The 8,109-nt window shown below is 39.7% G+C and overlaps 1 pseudogene; it reads left to right on the top strand.

Annotated features, from left to right (window-relative positions):
• Positions 1-2,790: 2,790 nt before the first annotated feature.
• On the top strand, positions 2,791-3,718 carry LOC147755770 (large subunit ribosomal RNA; annotated as a pseudogene; the record flags this gene model as incomplete).
• Positions 3,719-8,109: the final 4,391 nt, after the last annotated feature.

Consider the following 8,109-nt stretch of genomic DNA (forward strand, 5'->3'; position numbering starts at 1 on the left):
AATTTATCATTTTTTAGAGCGAATGTTATTCATGTAGTAACGCTGAGCTCCGACCATCTATTTTAAATCTGAACAAACACAAGGTGAACAGGTAGCTCAGCGTTCGAAGTTTAAAAAAAGAACAGAGATCTAGTACTAGTCAGATTTTCTTTTTTACCTAGTACAACTAACTGCATCTCTCGAAGACAACTACACCATACATTGTTGTGCTCTCGCATCTTGAATTAGGCGCTGATAGTCGGCTATTTTCGCCGTGCAGACATAGTAATTTTCTATTCGGTTTTTAAAACGAGCAGAACATATATATTATAACAATGAACACATTAAGCTTTTACTCAAGGCAAGTTCCCTGAGAAGTATTGGGCATATCTTCATAAGCAAGCAGCGTGTAACCTCACTATTGCGATTGTGAACAGAAGTTTGTTTTCTTTTTCTTGAACATCCTCTCGTTTCTAAAAAAAAAAAAAAAAAAAAAAAAAAAAAAAGATTTTCGAGAACGCAATGTCCTGGACACTGAGATATCTGTTCGCAAAAGTTCCGTCTTTGAATGGTGATTATGAAATGCCTTATCAAAAAAACTTGCATGGAAAAATCAATGAAAATTGCGTATCTTTACCTTTTACTAAGGATATACTACATTGCTTGACACCTAACCAGCAAAACTACTTCTGATAAAACAATGGTCTAGAGTGCGGCGATAGCATTTAGTGTATTTGGATGTGGGTCCTTATAGTACAAATAACTTAGTTATGCATAGATTAGAGGTCTGAATGTTGACAGAAACATGTACATATTTTTTGAATTGGACTTCATTTGAGAAACGATCGTTTTATTATGCAAAAGCGTTCATTTTTATTTTAATTTTTAACTTCAATCCAATAAACGATAAGTTCCATATCATAACAGTGCATACTTCCATGGGTTTTTTCAAAAGACATTCTGATGATAGTATTGCCATCATACACAGTAAGTACTAAGGAATATTGTTGGTAAATGTATAGTTAGTCTCGATATATGTATATACAGTAACAGAATCGTAGTCACATGGGCTTAAGTGAGATCAATTTGATTTTATCTCTTTGTTGTTCTTGAAAATGCTAGAATGCTGGGTGTGGTAGTGGTCCGTACAGAGTTGCTTCCTAACATCCCAGTAAAGCACGTTTGCCATAATTTACATTATCATTTTTTCTAGCAAGAATTTTGCACGAAATCAGTAGAGCTTCATCTAGCCTTATCGAATGACACCTCGCCTCGGAAGGTTATCTGAGACAACAAAAATTTTGTCCTAAATTAACCTGAGATTTTTACCCTGTGGCAACGGCTGATTTCAATGATCAAGTAACAGTCGCCCATATGTCGTAATTGCGTCCTTAGCTCCGTAGAAGCAATGTTTCGTTTCTGGAGGCTTTGGTCAGTAGTGCTACCATCACAGCTTCTACCGGATTTGCTTAAGCGTCATAGGAAAAGCTGACGGATGCGCTAATCTCAAGGTTGTTTTCAGCCAACTGCACTCAATATGGGCCTCAGTGCGTAGGCTTAGGCCAAGAATTACTAAATCTACAGATGATGATCAGGCCAGTGCTCAGCGGACAGTGGCTATCACGCCACTTATTAATTGGACGCGACTTTGTGCACTCTACCGGAAAGATTATATCATATGTAAATGGAAACGGAATTTTTGGAAATCAGCGTTCGAGCTACTTATTCCTATCGTATTTCTGGGTAAGTAGCGCCTACACAGATGCGTACAACTTTTCGACATATAAGAAATGTATAATGTACGTCTTAAATGCGAGTATGCGCTTTTTTAGATTAATTAGTACGAATCTGTCTGGGAGGTTTTGCCCGCGTATACACCTGTGTAGCTATTGGACCAACCAGCTTATTTTTCGAAACAACCTATCTTGTAGTTGTTAACTTCATCTAGACGCAAAGTGAGTGATTAGAGGTATTAGGGCGTATATAGCCTCAACCTATTCTCAAACTTTTAATGGGTGTGCGTGTTATTTCTCGAGTGAAGAACACTGCTTAGTGGGCCATTTTTGGTAAGCAGAACTGGCGCTGTGGGTTGGACCAATTGTTGGGTTAAAGTGCCAAAAGCTGAAATGCGCATGAGATCTATAAAGGGTGTTAGTTGCTGAAGACAGCAGGACGGTGGCCATGGAAGTCGGAATCCGCTAAGGAGTGTGTAACAACTCACCTGCCAAAGCAACTAGCCCCAAAAATGGATGTCGCTATACCATTGTAGTTGTATTCAATCTCTGACGTGTGACGCACCGGAGCGCTCAGAGAGTAGGAAGGTAATGTGATAGCGTCGAAGGATGTTGCTGTGAAGCAATCTGCAGCTCTTATCTCTACGGATCTTGGTGATAGTAGCATGTATTCAATTGAAAACCTTGAGCACTGAAGTTGGGGATGGGTTCCAGGGAAACAGTAGTTGGTCGTGGGTCAGTCGGTCCTAAGCTTACGATGAGACATGTGTTGAATGTGTATGATGTGTTATCACTATAAGCGAAAGGGGATCAGGCTAATGTTCCTGAACCTGCACACTGGGAGCGCTACTTAGGTAGCAACAATTACGCTCAAAAACACCAAGGGATAGGCTAGGAACAGTTGTCTTTTCTTTTCAAGTCACTGGTACCCATGGAATGAAGTAAATTGGAGATATAGGTGAGGATAACATAAAGCTGCTCATATTAGAGTAGTTCAGTTGATTCCCTTGGTCCGTGAAAATTTGAGCGTGGTGATTATCTTGGTGGCAGTCCGTACTAATATCCGCAGCAGTCCTCCGAGGTCGGCAAAATAGAGAAGGAATGGCTCTGAAGGTTGATCCGGTCGGGCTGACAGTAGAAGTATTTATGACATTGTGCTGTTGCGTCTGGATGATGACAGAAGTTGTGTTTATGGACATGGTTAGCTCTTTCTGTTTATACTGATGTGAGTGGAAATTATCAACTACTTCTGAACTGGCACGAACTGAGAGAATCCGACTGTCTAATTAAAACAAAGCATTGTGACGTAATGTGATTTCTGCCCAGTGCTCTGAATGTCAAAGTGCAGAGATTCTTTGAAGCGCGGGTAAACGGCGGGAGTAACTATGACTCTTTTATGTCATCTAATTAGTGACGCGCATGAACGGATTAATGAGATTCCCACTGTCCCCCCTATCTACTGCCTAAGGGAACGGGCTTGGACTGAACGGCGGGGAAAGTAGACCCTGTTGAGCTTGACTCTAGTCTGACTTTGTGAAGAGATATAGGAGGCGTAGCATAAGTGGGAAATTCGTCATCAATGAAATACCACTACTCCTATTGTTTCAGTGAAGTAAATATGGTCATTAGATGTTTTAGAAAAAATATAGTAATAGTAATTTGCGTGATTCATATTGAGGACATAGTCAGGTGGAGAGTTCGACCGGGGCGGTACGTCTGTCAAAAAATAACGCAGGTATCCTAAGGCCAGCTCAGCGAGAAGAGAAATCTTGCATAGAGCCAAACGGTAAATGCTGGCTTGATCTTAGCTTTCAGTACGAGTGTAGACTGTGAAAGCGTGGCCCCTCGATCCTTTATTTTTAGGAATTTTAAGCGAGAGGTGTCAGAAAAGTTACTACAGGGATAACTGGCTTGTGACAGCCAAGCGTTTATAGAGACGTCGTTAAGTTAGAACGTCGCTTCAAATGCGAGACCTTAAGCGATTTTTTTATCGCTTTATATGTCTCGTAATCTTGCAGGCTAATTTAATTTGTTAAGATTTTTGTGGTCCACCCAAAGCATTTATACAAAGGTGCAATAGGAAATTTTCTACGGTTAACAGTTTCGACGTTGATGGCTTAATTGCCAATCGAACAACAAACAAAAAAACGACTGTAATCCATTATTACTAGATTATCAACAAGTCTACTTCTCATTTTAGAACGTTCTATGATGAAAGTGAGAGAATAGAACGTTATGTAAAGCTTATAGTACCTAGCAAGTCAAAAATAGCTGTTAGTATCAACATAATTCAGGAACTGAGACATGAACAACGCTGACAACTCATTATCATGTAGCGACAAAATACTATTGTCCTGAAGAAAGTCAAGCCTTCCCGACGAGGCCCAGTTAGTCCCGTCCCACAGTTTCAAATATACGTCGTGTGTTCTTGTGAGAGCGATTTATCAAAAAAATCGTATAGATTTCCATGTATTCATCTAACATCTACACGCACGAAATGTTTAGCTCGACATTTCGAGGGTTGGTAACACCAATGTTTAGACGTTTTCGTCACTATCGCTGGTAATATATCATAAAGCAATTGTCGTCAAACTGCAGTGTTTGAAGGAACGAAGTCTTCGCTGTTCTGATTTAGTCCTGGCACTCGAGGATCCAGTTTTAGAAATAAGCAAATTGGCTACCAATTATAGCCTCTGTTCCAACAGTATTTCTTAGGTGAAAAGGCAGTAGGCAGACTTCTGTTACCGATCTACCACTTGTAATAGAATCAATAAGATTTAAGCAGCGCGTATGCCTAGGTCCCGCGAGCACGACATATATGTATGTATATTGGCGGTACAAATTGCCAGATAGTGTTTATTTCTGCATGGGTTTATTAGCTAAAATTGTTTTAGTCTGGTGAACACGATCTCGATATTCTAAACGTGTATCGTAAGCGTTTCTGTCTTGACGTTGTAAATGTGTTTTATTCAGTATTGATGTATTCTCATCATAAACTTTACACTTGAATATGCCTTAACGAGAGTTGGTGGAGAGAAGCTCCAGGTACCTTATGGTGTCTTGGAACTTTATTCTGATGAGTTCGTGCAGTAGTTTGGCAAAAAACTGAAAACAAGGGCAGTACTTTTGTTTTATTTGAATCAAACCGTTTAGTTTCTGGAAGCCCTTGACCCGTGTAACTAATTGGGAAATGCATATACTGGCCTGGAAGAATCCGCGTTCGCAAGAATGCAAATTACATGTCGGGCTTTAATAATTTGTCATACTCAAAATACACAGAATGGTTTATATATTACCTGTGTACTTCATAAGGTGGCCATGGGAGCGGTTCTGCAACGGTTTGGACTAGCTCAACTATTACATATTAGACCTGCGTATTGCCATTAACTGTAGAAGCAATAAATTGATTCTTGTCGTCTGTGGCCATACCAGCTCACCTGGTACCAATGTCATTCTGAAATGGTTGCAAGTACCGCAACCGCGTGGTCTAAAACAACCACGAAAGTAACAGGCGTCCAAGTGTCGTCAGTCATTTGAATTGTCCTGAAAACAAAAGTCCGCAGGGCCTACATCTATGAGAAAGGTTTGCTTTAGCCAACGGACAATATTTTTAGGCATTTCGTTCCCAGAATGGTGTTAGTGTTTCGCTAGCCCACTTATATTCGTTTGGGCTTAAGTTTAAGTTTGTCTACACCGGATTGTATTATGAGCTGTTTTTTACACTATGAGAAAAAAAAAAACGTTTCTTTTGTTTCATTTCTATTCACCAATTAGACGATGTATCTGTCAAACTTGATCTCACTATCGATACTTTTCATTGATCTTTGTGTTTTACGTTCCGTCAGTATATGTGGCCTTTCTCCGTGGACATGAACGACAGCTAGGAGGCAAATGGAAAGATCCCGAGACCTACCCCTATGTGCATCTTAACTCGTCGATTGATTTTAAAGTACGTACGTTAACCTAGCTTACTCAGAACATTCAATAACCACTATATTAACGTAATACAGAGAGCTAAATGAACTTTTCGGAATAACTAGAATATTCCATTTTACGGGTGGTCACATATGGCGTTCATATCGTTGTTAGTAAGACAACATTTCATAGCACGTCGATAAATTCCGATATGGACACATTTGCACTCATAGCTGAACTACTATAGAAGCTCGTAATTCGGCTAATTTAGCGTAATTTATACGACGAAACAATCGTTGTCGTTAGCGGTCCGACCAATATCTCAAGGATATGTTGTTGTGCTGCTGATCGAGTATTATGTGTGGTAACTATAAAAATTAAACAGAAATTGAATAAAAAATAATTTCTTGAATACTGGCCAGCCACACGGTACTGCTAGAATTCGGTTCGTAAAGGATTTGGAAGGTACATTTTGAACACAGTTACTGCAATCATGTGTTAATCGGAACGATATCTTTAGGGAATGCATGCGCCATTGGGTCACTTACACCGTACGGAATATAAACCAATGGAAAACTTAGGTTAGGTCAAATGCTGAGAGAGCTCACTTTGTACACACGTAGCATCTTAAATAGAAATCTATTATATTAACCGCAGTACGTTAAGCGTTTGCTAAACACAAGTATAATTAGGTAAATAATTAATAGTAATTAGATAAGCTTCAACTTATTCGACGGGATTGGAATCTTACGAACAAGACTTTCTGTTGTAGGCAAATGCATCTAAAATACTTTATGCGCCAATAACAAACTATACAAACACGGTAGTGCCGAATGCTTTCAACAACTCGGAAAGCTGCCCAGGTAGGTGGCTGGTTCATCCTGAATCGTGTCTCGACACTAAACTATAACGGGGATTGACATTTTAAACTCTTGATTATTTTGCTGCTCATAATAGCACAGTAATCCAAATGGGCATAGGTTAGGCATCGCATCAAGTTAGGTAGAGATGGCAGTAGAAAACTATACGGATTGTTACGGCGTTTTTCACAGAATCCGATCAAGATGTATGCACTACATATAAATGTCGGTGCAATAGTTACGTTACTAGCTCTGGGTTTCTCGTCTCCCTTAGGAGAACGGAAACCTGTGCGTTGCTCTCGTGGTGCATCTTCATTTACGTTAACAACTGGGTCGGGTCTACTCATCATTGTAGGAGCGAAATTTTTTCCCCGCTGAAAATGTCTTATAACAATCGTAATAATATCAATTTAGAGGTGCGAATATAAAAGTTGAAAACCTGCCAGCTCCACTAGTTATTTCATGTAGGCGCTAGACGGACTTCTCATTCTTCACTGCGTAATCAGTGTTAGATGAGGTTCATGCGGCTGCCGATCAAACTAATTGGGATAGCTTTTTTTTTGCAGTGTTTATGGGCTTCAAGAAAATTAGCGAGCTGGTAAATTACCTCGAGAACCAAAACCCCACCGATGTCGCGCTTGCACTTATTTTTGAGTCGGATACAGCACTCGTAAGTTAGCCATAGATCAACTTATCCGACAAAAAAGAAAAAAGTAACTATAGAAAACGTATGTGGAAAACGAATTTGCTTAACTAATTAGTTGTTACCGACTTGACGATAAGTCGGTAACAACTAAGGAAGTTTAGATCGTCAAGAAAACACGGACCTGCATTAGGTACCGTGCAAGCTTTAGCACAAGCTTTTACGATCACTATCTGCTGTGAAGCGAGTGCACCTTCCATGAACTCTTTTTGATAGTATTATAACGATTTGAGAATATGCAGACCAAATGATCTGTCAGCCAATATTGGCAGACAACAAATATACGCAATTTTTCCTCAGTTTCTTCACGTGCTCTACTCACTAGGTTGTATGCATTTTTATACAAGTCACAGTAAAAAAAACATACGTGCGTTATTACGTCTTAATTGTAAGTTTCATCTACCACGTTAGGGTTCACAACCTGGCATCCTTAATTATACCTTGCGTTTCAACGGCACGAGATACTCCTTTCATACCTCGGAATTCTTCTCGATATCGCCTGAGCCCAGAACTAAGAGAGTCTCGACCGAGGTGCGATCATCGTAAGCCACATAACACATTGAATTATAAGCTTCAATGTGCCATTATTTAAAATTGTTGTCCTTTGTGTTTTGGTATGCCGGCTAAAGCTGAACTGTTGTTTATAGAGCGTTTGGAGATGTGCTTGCTTGCATCAGACGTCACTTTATGGGTAGGGTTTATGGGGTCACAAATGGGGACAGTAGCAGTTAGTTCTTACCAATCAGCTTATCGATATCACCAACCATGGCCTTTTCGTTTTGGCAACATCCATTTACAAGCAAATACAATCACAAGCAAAAAAAAAAGGCAAATGTGCCCTCGATGTATTGTTCTTTATCTTTATATGAACGGATTTCAGGTTGTTAGACGTCCGTTGGGTGGATAATTATGACAACGG

This window comes from Varroa destructor, unplaced genomic scaffold (assembly GCF_002443255.2).
Source record: "Varroa destructor unplaced genomic scaffold, Vdes_3.0 BEIS01000004.1, whole genome shotgun sequence".
Classification (NCBI taxonomy): Eukaryota; Metazoa; Arthropoda; class Arachnida; order Mesostigmata; family Varroidae; genus Varroa; species Varroa destructor.